The sequence below is a fragment of the Brassica rapa genome, chromosome A02, assembly GCF_000309985.2.
Source record: "Brassica rapa cultivar Chiifu-401-42 chromosome A02, CAAS_Brap_v3.01, whole genome shotgun sequence".
Classification (NCBI taxonomy): Eukaryota; Viridiplantae; Streptophyta; class Magnoliopsida; order Brassicales; family Brassicaceae; genus Brassica; species Brassica rapa.
This window is the reverse complement of record NC_024796.2, coordinates 11893902-11908217: the sequence shown is the minus strand read 5'-3', so window position 1 is coordinate 11908217 and position 14316 is coordinate 11893902.

The following is a 14316-nucleotide window of genomic DNA, read 5'->3' as shown; positions in this document are numbered from 1 at the left end:
TTCGTAGTCTATGGTACACCATAGAGAACAATATCATCATCCCTAACAGCCTCCTGCATATTCTTCAAAATTTTCAAACGACATAAAGGAGTCTTAATCATATTCAAGAAAAACCCATCTTTCAATATCTCATCTGCGTATAGAACCCTATTCGCTAATCTAGCTTCTACATACCTGAGATACGCACACCATCTCATCAACCTCCTAAGTAAATCATCTCTCGAGTTGATCACCTTGAACAAATGGTCAGCTCTACTTTTGACGATTTCTATATACTGTTACTTGTAAGAAGCAAGTGGACATAAAAGGGCTGTAAAAAAAAAGTCAGACCAAGTTTTCCTGAGAGGCATTACAGTCACAGTGTTGTAATAGAATATAAAAATAAGGACATGATCCTTAGCGAACGAACCTGGATTCCTCTCTGCCCTCGACTAAAAGCATATGGTCTAGAAGATCTACGACCTGATGTTTCCATGCATCAGGACTGTCAGCAAGATAAAGAGTTCAGTGAAAGCTAAAGTGACAGAGACTATCAATGTTCTTCCATAAGGAGTACTCAAAACTCACTGAAGCAAAAAATAACGATCCCATGAGCAGAAAATTCACCAATGTAGAATGTAAATTAATTGACTGTTTATATGCACTTTTCAATCAATCACTCGCACAAAAAGCAAGAAGATCATTTCCTCTTTTCTTTCCATGTTCCAGTATTCAATCACGTGCCTTGAAACCCTTTTTGTCATTAATACCTATTTTGGTGTGAATTTTGAAAGGATGAAACGTGTGCTACTTGTTCTTCGGAAAGAGACTTTGATTTCCGATTTGAATAAGTACATGTCTTGCACATATGATTCTGGTATTTTAATGTTTGTTTTGAGTATCCAGGATAAATAGGTTCAACCTCATTGTGGGAACCGAAATTCGCACTGTCGATTTCCGTTTAAATAAGGAAACTAGGAAAACCCTAATTTCCCAGAGGTCCCGGATCTCTGCGAGAGCCAACGACAAGTGACCAAATATATGTGGAAATCGTGAAAAGATAACAAACGAGTTTAGAGAAAACAGTAGATCTTATTTCGAATCTGCGTAAGAGCGTTGCAATCATTACAAGAGATCATAAAAGCTTTGGCCGCAAAGGCTATCAGCGAGTTACCTAGTTCTAGCAGCCTAAAAGCTCAAACCTAGTTGAGTCGCAGCTCGATAACAAAAGACGAAAAAGATATATAAAAGGTTTTTGATTGATTTCGGACTGAACCTTGTTAAAGGCTGCCTACGTACCCCTTTCGAGGATCAAGCCGAACGTAGTTCAATTGATAGAGCTGGACAAGAGATCGAACTGCCTGGGCGAGTTCGTCTAGTAATTGAGTGCCAGTCATAGAAACCGAACTTGTCGAGAATAAAGCCTAAAGTTTCTAAGTGCAGAGAATTCCGAGTCCAAAAAGCTCCTCCTCTTGCTCCTCGCCTAGGACTCCTTATATACTAGCTCCAAGGTCGGTTTACGCTTTTACTCTTCTGCCCTTAAGCCGTCATAGCATAAAAATGGAGATATTCCATTTTTCCCGATCTTCACAATTATCTTCAAAACTTCCGTATTTATCCGCGGAAACTTGACATTTATCCTTCCTTGTGGACCAAGCGTAAACCAGGCTGTGGTTTACGGGCTTTTGATTAGGAAAATCGTAGGATGGGCCTCGAGTCGTGTTTTTAGGTCCCTTTGGGCCGTCTTCCGACTCGACACGTTTACTACGAGTTTTCCGCGGTTTCTAATTCGCGAAGTTTGATCGATGAATTAGAATGGCGGGAAACATGGACTGAGCTTGCTACGGTCTTCGGGAGATAGCATTCGAAGGTTTTGACGAGAATGCAAGAACTGGTGTCGTATTGACGTTCGGAAAGGTTCAATCGCTACACAGCGACCGAACTTTGGCTCGAGCCCGGTCGCTTCGTAGCGACCGAGCGGGACGAGCGCTCGGTCGCTACGTAGCGACCGAGCTTGGCTGAGCTCGGTCGCTACGTAGCGACCGAGCGGGACGATCGCTCGGTCGCTACGTAGCGACCGAGCTTTGGCTCGAGCTCGGTCGCTACGTAGCGACCCGAGCGGGACGATCGCTCGGTCGCTACGTAGCGACCGAGCTTTGGCTCGAGCTCGGTCGCTACGTAGCGACCGAGCGGGACGATCGCTCGGTCGCTACGTAGCGACCGAGCTTTGGCTCGAGCTTGGTCGCTACGTAGCGACCGAGCGGGACGATCGCTCGGTCGCTACGTAGCGACCGAGCTTTGGCTCGAGCTCGGTCGCTACGTAGCGACCGAGCGGGACGATCGCTCGGTCGCTACGTAGCAACCGAGCTTGGCTCGAGCTCGGTCGCTACGTAGCGACCGAGCGGGACGATTGAGCTCGGTCGCTACGTAGCGACCGAGCGGGATGATCGCTCGGTCGCTACGTAGCGACCGAGCTTTGGCTCGAGCTCGGTCGCTACGTAGCGACCGAGCGGGACGATCGCTCGGTCGCTACGTAGCGACCGAGCTTGGCTGAGCTCGGTCGCTACGTAGCGACCGAGCGTGACGATCGCTCGGTCGCTACGTAGCGACCGAGCTTTGGCTCGAGCTCGGTCGCTACGTAGCGACCGAGCGGGACGATCGCTCGGTCGCTACGTAGCGACCGAGCTTGGCTCGGGCTCGGTCGCTACGTAGCGACCGAGCGAGACGGATGCTCGGTCGCTACGTAGCGACCGAGCTTGGCTCGAGCTCGGTCGCTACGTAGCGACCGAGCTGTGTGCATGCTTGGTTGCCGCGTATCGATCGAGCTTGGCTTGTCCGCGGTCTGATTTCCATACTCGAGCTTGTCCGCGGCCGATTTGGATACATGTCCGTTGCCTTCGGACAATCGGTATTTAGTGGTTCGATTGAGATTTGGACGATATTTTACTGCAAGGCTGTTCGTAAAGATATCTTTACGAAGATTACTTTTCGTAAAAACGGTTATGCTGATTTTTACGGACTTTCAGACATTGATTCCGTCGTGACCGATTTTGACCCCAACAGTTAGCCCCCCAGCTCGTTAGAATCATGAGCTTCTAGCGTGAGGTTCTAGCGAGTGGCTTGGCAAGTTAGGTGAGTTAGGCGGAATTAATGGTTGAAAAGGTCTGTGGTAAGTGATCTTCTCGCTCTCCTAAAAGTAGAAAACGCGATAAGATTGGGGCTGCGCCTTATGACGGCTGCCTACGTACCCTTGTTGAAGGGATCAAGCCTTTCGTAGTTCATCTTGGAGTTAAGGTTCTTATGACTAGTTTTCCAGTAGGACCTTTATGGTCTAGTTTTTATGTAGCGGTTATAAGGCGTGTTGCTGCCGATGGCATTTTGTATGGGTGTAGAGGGAAGACTACGAGTTGTCGTCTCGTAATCTAACTCTGTGTGAATTGCCATATCCATAATCTGTTTCGAGAGTTTTCCGCAGTGTGTAAACTTGCGGGATTTTCTGAAGACGTTCGAATATTGGCAAAGAGACAAATTTTGGGATCTCGTATCAGGGTGTTTGATACTATGCCTAGAGATGTTAGAGACCAGTGCGCTGGGTTTAGGGCAAGACCTAGGTTTACTCCTGGTTTTAGAGGGTGCGATGACTAATTCGACTTACGTATCCCGTTTCAGTTTCATCCTGATTCCATACCGATTTAAAGTCCGCGATAGGTTCTCGGCTTATACGACTTGTATGGTTGGAATCGAGCATCTCTCCGGAGACCGGAAGTGCTGGACCAAAATTTCGGATTTCTTTTATAGCGCTATTATCCTTGTGTCGGATGTAAGAGAGTCATCTTCTACGAGATGGCTAAGTCTGTTTAGGACGTTAAGAGTTTGTTGTGATCAGCAACAAACTTAATGGTAAAAATTACTATTTTGAGTCTTCGCGAAGAATATGTTTTGAGAAGATGTTAGTGCGTATGACTGTCTGGTCTTCCATGAAGGTGTTTTTATCGAGGAAGGAAATTTCGTCGAAGAACTAATCTTCAGGCGTCCGCGACGTCTCGCGATGCTGAAGATTTGTTATTCTTTCGTATGCCACGTTTCGTGCTTGAAATGTTCGCGGGCTTTGAAGATATTTCGCGATGTTGCGAGGGTTTAGTATTAGCCCTGTGTTTGAGAAACATTCTGGTTTGACTAAGAATGTTCGCAGCCAAAAATTGTTGTTCCTGCGGATGCTAATAGTTTTGTTTGCGATCGAGGAATTATGACTGAGGTGTCGTGTAAATTTGTCCATGGGAACAAGTGTTTTCCTTCATGGTGCTTTGTGAAGAGTTGGCCTTCCGAGATGTATTTCGTGCATTTTTTAGGATGTTTCGTATAGCTCTAGAAGCTTTGTTACGAATTTTTCCTTACATGCCGCGTATTGTGGTTAAAACGTTGCGGGCTTAAAGTGAATTGTGGAGCGTATTGAACTTGGTCAATTTTCGAAAAGTTTAGATTTTCCGTTAACCGTTTGGTTGTTAGGACTTAGTTTCGTTATGAAGAATTTATCATATGATTTCCGATTGTGGGCTATACGATAATTTATCATATCATATAACCGATTTTACGAAGGTCGTAAATCAGTGATATGTATACATATGTCAAAGTAGCATTGTTTCTGCGGGTTCTACGAGAAACGTTCCCGCTGTGATTTTGATCTTAGGTGAAAGTTGCTTGGCGTTACCCATGGAGTATTACCGAAGTTTATTTCAATACGATCTAGTCGCGGAACGTTTTTCATAGGTTTTTCGAGAGGATTCTCATGACACATTTGTTTCTTGAAAGAATTGGTCAACCAGAAGTGGATCTAGCTAACCATCGGGAGGAAAGTGCTCCTTTTAATGTGCACGATGCTACATATATTCTCGAGTTTTCGTCGCAAATGTTTTCGATACTTTTCCGTGACTTACTTGGTACAACGGAAACTGAAAGAAATGCTTTGGTGATTGAAGATTTCTCGCCGCTAAGTTTAAAACGAAACTGGATTTCTGAAGCCGGAAAAGGCTTCAATACTTTGGCTAATCGTCGAGTTTCAGTTTGATATTGGTACAAGTTTTCTGTACGCATGATTGCGACAAGAAATGATGTATAGTTTTTGAGATTATGTTCATGATCGTCTGGATATGTTGCTAGCGTTTAGACGAATATTAAGATTGTCGTTTGCCTATTCTTGACGATTTGCAGAAGTTTTTTGAAGTTTGGGAGTATACGAGTATAGTATACGTACCTACTCCCCCCTTTTTTTTTTTTACGAAAGAAAAACGGTTGAACCGATACTTTGAAGGGTTGTGTACGTTTCCTCTCCTGATGTTTGGAATGATCGATAATTCGGGACGATTTATAGACGACGCTTGGACTGTGATTTGGTTGTTTCCACGTTGACGACTTGGGATATGTCGGTTCCGAGAAAATTGCCAGAAACGAATCGGTTTTAAGACGACGTTCATGTCTCTAACTTTTTCTCTCTTTAGGAAGCGAGCTTGATATGCGTGGCGATCATTTCTCGACTTTCGGAGAGTTTAGATCGGTTTGCAAGATTTGGATGAACAATTATGGGACAATATATCGAGACAGGAAAAATCGCTTAAAACTTAGTTCGCTAGACTATCCGCCTAGGTTTTACGTTCCCTAAAGTTCTATGGCAGCCTCAAAGTAATTTCCTACGAAAATTCCAAGTCTGATTTCAAAAATTTCAAGTCGGAAATACCTTAGTTCTCTCGAAGATGCAGTTTTGTCCCTTCTCAGTTTTGCGTGCTCATTTCCGTTTCCTATTCTCGTGTATGTTCGCCATTTCCGATATTGGTGTTTATCCTTTGAAACTTGACATTTATCTTCCGAACTTGACTGTTATCTTCTCCTTAGATAAGACGTCGATTTTTGTAAAAAGGTCCAACGTAATCGTATAGTTAAGGCGGCTAAGGTGTTAAGTTAACCATTGCCGTTTTATACGATTAATCTGAATCCATGCGAGAAAATAGGTCTTTGCGGTTTTTTTTTTTTATATCGTAAAGTCTCAATGGTAACTTCAATCGAGGCGAAACAAGAGACGTTTCGATCGAGATTCGAAAGTGAACGCAAAGATGGAGGTAGGGTGAGCAGAAACAAGCCAAGGAGTTTAGGATGAGGTTTACTTGTTTTTGTCGTAAAATCTCAACGGAAACTCCGATTGAGACGAAACCAAAAGCGTTTCGATGAGAATTCAAAGGAGAACGCAAAGGAGGACCCCTTTGAGGCCTGACAGGTTGCTATAGCGAGTGAGGATGTCATCTCGGTCGCTATAGCGAGTGGAAGGGAGCCGAGACGAGTCCCACTTGTTTTCGTCGTAAAATCTCAACGGAAACTCCGATTGAAACGAAACGAAAAGCATTTTGAAGAGGATTCAAAGGAGAACGCAAAGGAAGAACCCTTTGAGGACTTACAGGTCGCTACGTAGCGACTGACAGTCTGACAGGTCGCTACGTAGCGAATGGAAGCAAGCCAAGAAGCGTCCTACTTGTTTTCGTCGTAAAATCTCAACGGAAACTCCGATTGAGACGAAACGAAAAGCGTTTCGAAGAGGATTCAAAGGAGAACGCAAAGGAGGACCCTTTGAGGCCTTACAGGTCGCTACGTAGCGACTGACAGTCTGACAGGTCGCTACGTAGCGAGTGGAAGCAAGCCGAGAAGCGTCCTACTTGTTTTCGTCGTAAAATCTCAACGGAAACTCCGATTGAGACGAAACGAAAAGCGTTTCGACGAGGATTCAAAAGACAACCCAAAGGAGGACCTTTCTGAGGCCTTACAGGTCGCTACGTAGCGACTGACAGTCTGACAGGTCGCTACGTAGCGAGTGGAAGCAAGCCGAGACGAGTCCCACTTGTTTTCGTCGTAAAATCTCAACGGAAACTCCGATTGAGACGAAACGAAAAGCGTTTCGACGAGGATTCAAAAGAGAACCCAAAGAAGGACCTTTCTGAGGCCTTACAGGTCGCTACGTAGCGACTGACAGTCTGACAGGTCGCTACGTAGCGAGTGGAAGCAAGCCGAGAAGAGTCCCACTTGTGTTCGTCGTAAAATCTCAACGGAAACTCCGATTGAGACGAAACGAAAAGCGTTTCGACGAGGATTCAAAAGAGAACCCAAAGAAGGACCTTTCTGAGGCCTTACAGGTCGCTACGTAGCGACTGACAGTCTGACAGGTCGCTACGTAGCGAGTGGAAGCAAGCCGAGAAGAGTCCCACTTGTGTTCGTCGTAAAATCTCAACGGAAACTCCGATTGAGACGAAACGAAAAGCGTTTCGACGAGGATTCAAAAGAGAACCCAAAGAGGACCTTTCTGAGGCCTTACAGGTCGCTATGTAGCGAGTGGAGAGTTGGCTTGAGCTCGGTCACTACGTAGCGACCGAGCAGTGTGTGCTCGGTCGCTAGCGACCGATCAGCGTGTGCGTGCTCGGTCGCTACGTAGCGACCGAGCAGTGTGCGTGCTCGGTCGCTACGTAGCGACCGAGCAGCGTGTGTGCTCGGTCGCTACGTAGCGACTGACAGTCTGACAGGTCGCTACGTAGCGAGTGGAAGCAAGCCGAGAAGAGTCCCACTTGTGTTCGTCGTAAAATCTCAACGGAAACTTCGATTGAGACGAAACGAAAAGCGTTTCGACGAGGATTCAAAAGAGAACCCAAAGGAGGACCTTTCTGAGGCCTTACAGGTCGCTATGTAGCGAGTGGAGAGTTGGCTTGAGCTCGGTCACTACGTAGCGACCGAGCAGTGTGTGTGCTCGGTCGCTAGCGACCGATCAGCGTGTGCGTGCTCGGTCGCTACGTAGCGACCGAGCAGTGTGCGTGCTCGGTCGCTACGTAGCGACCGAGCAGCGTGTGTGCTCGGTCGCTACGTAGCGACCGAGCAGCGTGCGTGCTCGGTCGCTACGTAGCGACCGAGCCGTGTGCGTGCTCGGTCGCTACGTAGCGACCGAGCAGCGTGTGTGCTCGGTCGCTACGTAGCGACCGAGCTGTGTAATCGTTTTATTGTGTTTCCTTTTTCCGCGATTAACGTATAGGGTTTTTCAGCGGTTTTTTTTGGGAGAACAAGTTTTATCCTTCCGAAATGTTTTTGGAAAACGTGTTTTGGTAAAACCCTTATGCATCGAGATTTGTTTACGGGGTTTTGATAAGATTTATTGTTTCCCTTCTTGTTTACAGGGAGGAATCGCGAGCTTGTTTTAGTGCTCTTCCTGTGGCGGAAGGTCGCGACTAAGTTTTCGATTTTGTTGAAAACTACGGCGTTTGCGTAAGCGTTGGCCATAGGAGCAGTCAGTGCTGCGAGTTTGTCTTTCATATATCCAAACATCGTTTCGATCAAGCGTTTTGTGGCCATGAGTAAGAGTAATCCGTAACCCCCCCTCCTTCTAGCGCCAAACTGTGGGAACCGAAATTCGCACTGTCGATTTCCGTTTAAATAAGGAAACTAGGAAAACCCTAATTTCCCAGAGGTCCCGGATCTCTGCGAGAGCCAACGACAAGTGACCAAATATATGTGGAAATCGTGAAAAGATAACAAACGAGTTTAGAGAAAACAGTAGATCTTATTTCGAATCTGCGTAAGAGCGTTGCAATCATTACAAGAGATCATAAAAGCTTTGGCCGCAAAGGCTATCAGCGAGTTACCTAGTTCTAGCAGCCTAAAAGCTCAAACCTAGTTGAGTCGCAGCTCGATAACAAAAGACGAAAAAGATATATAAAAGGTTTTTGATTGATTTCGGACTGAACCTTGTTAAAGGCTGCCTACGTACCCCTTTCGAGGATCAAGCCGAACGTAGTTCAATTGATAGAGCTGGACAAGAGATCGAACTGCCTGGGCGAGTTCGTCTAGTAATTGAGTGCCAGTCATAGAAACCGAACTTGTCGAGAATAAGCCTAAAGTTTCTAAGTGCAGAAAATTCCGAGTCCAAAAAGCTCCTCCTCTTGCTCCTCGCCTAGGACTCCTTATATACTAGCTCCAAGGTCGGTTTACGCTTTTACTCTTCTGCCCTTAAGCCGTCATAGCATAAAAATGGAGATATTCCATTTTTCCCGATCTTCACAATTATCTTCAAAACTTCCGTATTTATCCGCGGAAACTTGACATTTATCCTTCCTTGTGGACCAAGCGTAAACCAGGCTGTGGTTTACGGGCTTTTGATTAGGAAAATCGTAGGATGGGCCTCGAGTCGTGTTTTAGGTCCCTTTGGGCCGTCTTCCGACTCGACACGTTTACTACGAGTTTTCCGCGGTTTCTAATCGCGAAGTTTGATCGATGAATTAGAATGGCGGGAAACATGGACTGAGCTTGCTACGGTCTTCGGGAGATAGCATTCGAAGGTTTTGACGAGAATGCAAGAACTGGTGTCGTATTGACGTTCGGAAAGGTTCAATCGCTACACAGCGACCGAACTTTGGCTCGAGCCCGGTCGCTTCGTAGCGACCGAGCGGGACGAGCGCTCGGTCGCTACGTAGCGACCGAGCTTGGCTGAGCTCGGTCGCTACGTAGCGACCGAGCGGGACGATCGCTCGGTCGCTACATAGCGACCGAGCTTTGGCTCGACCTCGGTCGCTACGTAGCGACCGAGCGGGACGATCGCTCGGTCGCTACGTAGCGACCGAGCTTTGGCTCGAGCTCGGTCGCTACGTAGCGACCGAGCGGGATGATCGCTCGGTCGCTACGTAGCGACCGAGCTTTGGCTCGAGCTTGGTCGCTACGTAGCGACCGAGCGGGACGATCGCTCGGTCGCTACGTAGCGACCGAGCGGGACGATCGCTTGGTCGCTACGTAGCGACCGAGCTTGGCTGAGCTCGGTCGCTACGTAGCGACCGAGCGGGATGATCGCTCGGTCGCTACGTAGCGACCGAGCTTTGGCTCGAGCTCGGTCGCTACGTAGCGACCGAGCGGGACGATCGCTCGGTCGCTACGTAGCGACCGAGCTTGGCTGAGCTCGGTCGCTACGTAGCGACCGAGCGTGACGATCGCTCGGTCGCTACGTAGCGACCGAGCGTGACGATCGCTCGGTCGCTACGTAGCGACCGAGCTTGGCTCGGGCTCGGTCGCTACGTAGCGACCGAGCGAGACGGATGCTCGGTCGCTACGTAGCGACCGAGCTTGGCTCGAGCTCGGTCGCTACGTAGCGACCGAGCTGTGTGCATGCTTGGTTGCCGCGTACCGATCGAGCTTGGCTTGTCCGCGGTCTGATTTCCATACTCGAGCTTGTCCGCGGCCGATTTGGATACATGTCCGTTGCCTTCGGACAATCGGTATTTAGTGGTTCGATTGAGATTTGGACGATATTTTACTGCAAGGCTGTTCGTAAAGATATCTTTACGAAGATTACTTTTCGTAAAAATGGTTATGCTGATTTTTACGGACTTTCAGACATTGATTCCGTCGTGACCGATTTTGACCCCAACACTCATAAAAGTGAAAGCATTGACCGTGCTCATCAGCCTGAAATTTGGAGCTGCATGTACTTGACGAAAAAGACTTCAAAACTCCAAAGAAGTTTCTGTCCAAAAATTTATTTTATTGAATTTTACATGACTTTTAAATTCTTTTTGTCTGAATCATTTTCTTTTGATACAGGTAAAATAGATTTGAGGTCAAATCCTTTTCAAGAGGGAGGGAATGATGCACATCGGCTCGTAGACCCGGGCCAGGATGATGCGACTATGGTTGAGACAGATGTTTCTTCAACAAAGGACAAACCAGTATGGATTAATGGCGAGCATACTGATTTAAAACCAGCTGAAGTGAGAGTAGATGAGCTAAGTGACACTACTTTGGAGCTGGATGAGCTAAGAGACATTACTTTGGAGGTAAGTGAGCTAAGTGACACTGGAGATGGAGCTGGTTTAGCTGCTGAGAGAAATGGACCTTTTTCAGCCCAAAGAAAAGTTCATAAAAAGTTCAATATGGGTTTGTTTCTTTCCAAATTCGTCCAGCCCTTTCCTTAGTCTATTTCAAGCCCATTTTCATCAAGAATACCAAGAGGGAGTCAACAAATAAGTCATGGTCGTGGCTTGCCAAGATATTTTCAAAGACTAGTCAAAATTCAACTTCTCGGTTCTACAAAAGTCTTTAGTCATAGTCTTTGTTTGTGTTTACAAAGTTTTTAGTTTTCCACAATTTATTTATGTCTTTCTTTGACTCGTTGTATTAAAAATATGTAATCACATCCAATGAATAAGATAAGTTGTTTTCCCCTTTTTGTGAGTTTATCTTCTTTGTTCTTTGTAAAACACTTTTCGTTTCTTGGTGAGATTATCTCCGAGTAGACAAATCTCTATTTCATTGGACTTGTGCGTCATATCAAGAAACGTTTAGAAACCCTTCTTTTGTTGGACTTGTGTGTCATATCAAGCAACAATTAAGGTCTGGTAGTATCAAGAGACTTTCTGCACCTCTTGTGTCACCATTCAATCCATCATTTCTCCCTTTTGGCGAGATCATATCCCTTAAGTCCGATTGAGTGATCGTTCCCTAATTTGGGGTGTATCATGTTGGCACCGTACTGTCAATGTCATCAAAAACAAAACTTTAGAATATAAAAAAGTACAATTGACGATTCTATAGGAAAGCCATTTGATCAGCAACATAGGGTTCCCATCAACATATTCAGACTTTATGAATGAAACAGAACAGCCTAATACGATTTTGAAATTACCTGGAGCGGAGATTACAGCTTCCTTGTTCAGCTGCTGGATGTTCTTCTGAGATTTCGACCAATTCTCTTGAGAGGCTGAATCGTAACTCACAATCCTCGACATTTGTATATTGAGCATGAAGCGGTAGAGTAACTGAGAAGCCATAAGATTCTCTTCCGTCTTCAGAATTGATTTCGACTTGCATTTACCTTCGGAGAGAGATTACGGTTTGTGGGAGGAGGTGAATCGAGGAAATTTTGTTCTTCGAACAGAGGAGAAGCAGCGTATAGCAAGCAACTCAAGAAGTAGACGACGACTGCAAATTTGTAGGTGGAGAGCTGAAATTTTCCGGTGGTATTTCATGGCCTTGGATGTATTTTCTTCAGATTAGTTTTTTTAATTTAGGATGAATTTAGGTTTAGAGATATAGCTTTATATAGCAGAAATATTGAGGGAAGGTGAAACAAAAAATTCAAGAATAGCTTTAAGATCATTATTGATTGAGAAAGTAACTAAGGAAAAAAAATCAGACATTGGAGAAGATGAAGAGGAAGAGTCGGGGAGAGACGTTTGGAGACGATACAGTTTCTAGGCATAGGCTGGGTTGGGCCAGATAGAAATTTGAAGAAACTGATGCAGAGAGGATATTTAGAATAAATATCTTATTTATTTAGTGTTTTATTTAGAGTTTATTTATTATTAAGATAATTATCTCTGATGTTTTAGGATTTTTATGTTTTCTTATATATATAGTCTTTGAGGCTATGGTTTTATGTAGTTTATGAGTTTATGATTTGATTAATAAAAGTTAAGAGATTTCTCTTTAATCCTTGTTTTCGGTAGATCATTGGTGATCTCAACGAATTTAAGAAGACACTGATCTTAGGCATTCTTAGACTAAATAAGATCTTTGTGATTATTCTACTTTCGGGGTATTCTCAGAATCAACGGATCTCTAGTTCCATCCTATAAAGCTTCCGCTATATCAGTTGGTATCAGAGACTGCATGTTTGATTTTCTAAGTCAAACCACGATCCTTGGTATCGGTTTTATTTTGTTCTTTTCCTTTTTTTCTATGGCTGCTCATGGTGAGTCATGGATCCACGGTGAAGAAGACGCTTGGGTGTTATTATCATTGTGATGAATATCCGTTTAGTTCGATGGAGGACATGTACGGAGTATACAAAGAAATTAGGGGTCCTGCGATTTTTAATACATATGGTGAAGACGTTATGATTGTCGAGCCAATCGACTATGTATTGAGAAAGGATGCATTCAAGACCATGCATGCATACGTGAGAGATTTCAGGTTCTATCAATAGGACTACACGTGCACTGGAAGGTTGGGAATTGTGTGACTGCTCATTGATCAATGCATTATCAAGTGAGGAGATATATTACTACACGGTAGATTTGGAAAAGTTCTTCAATGTTATTACTGAAGAAGTATTGAAGATAAATAATTCCAAGATGTATCACGTGTGGGGTCAACAATCAGAGAAGATAATACAAAAAGAATATCTACATAAGAACAAGATTCGAGGGCGAATGTTCCCCAATCCGGAGAGAATGATGAAGATAAGTATTTGGAATATTTTCAAATATCTTAGTATTATTTATTTTATTGATTGTTTTAAATTTATATACTTATCTTTATTGTTTTAGGTTTTTGTGGATTTTTTTATATATAGCTATTTAAGCTTAAGTTTATATTCAGTTGATGATTTGATTAATAAAAGTTAAGAGATTTTTTTTATTCTTTGTTTTCGGCTAGAACATATGTATTCTCAACGAATTTAAGAAGACGTTGATCTTAGGCATTTTTAGACTAAGGCTAGAACATAAGTGTTCTCAACGAATTTAAGAAGACGTTAATCTTAGGCATTCTTAGACTAAATAAGATTTTTGTGATTATCCTAGTTTTTCGGGTATTTTAAGAATCAACGGATTATATCCCTATAAAGCTTTCGATACATCAGAAACCCCACGCAGAAGCCCAGTTTTAAGCTCTGACATGGCGATTTTAAACTCTCTGATTGGTCTGAATTTTCAATCCGATGTGGACATATTTAGAGGCCTTGATATCCTGCTTTTAGTATTGTTAGATGCCTCTGTTGTTTTATATACGATACTTATTTATTGTGGATTTTTTATATATAGCCATTTAAGCTTAAGTTTGTATTCAGTTGATGATTTGATTAATAAAAGTTAAGAGATTTTTTTTTATTCCTTGTTTTCGGCTAGAACATATGTATTCTCAACGAATTTAAGAAGACGTTGATCTTAGGCATTTTTAGACTAAGGCTAGAACATAAGTGTTCTCAACGAATTTAAGAAGACGTTAATCTTAGGCATTCTTAGACTAAATAAGATCTTTGTGATTATCCTAGTTTTCCGGGTATTTTAAGAATCAACGGATTATATCCCTATAAAGCTTTCGATACATCAGAAACCCCACGCAGAAGCCCAGTTTTAAGCTCTGACATGGCGATTTTAAACTTTCTGATTGGTCTGAATTTTCAATTCGATGTGGACATATTTAGAGGACTTGATATCCTGCTTTTAGTATTGTTAGATGTCTCTGTTGTTTTATATACGATTACTTATTTATTGCATATTAGCCACTCGTAAAATATGTAATATATCCCTGTAGAAAATTTATGTGATA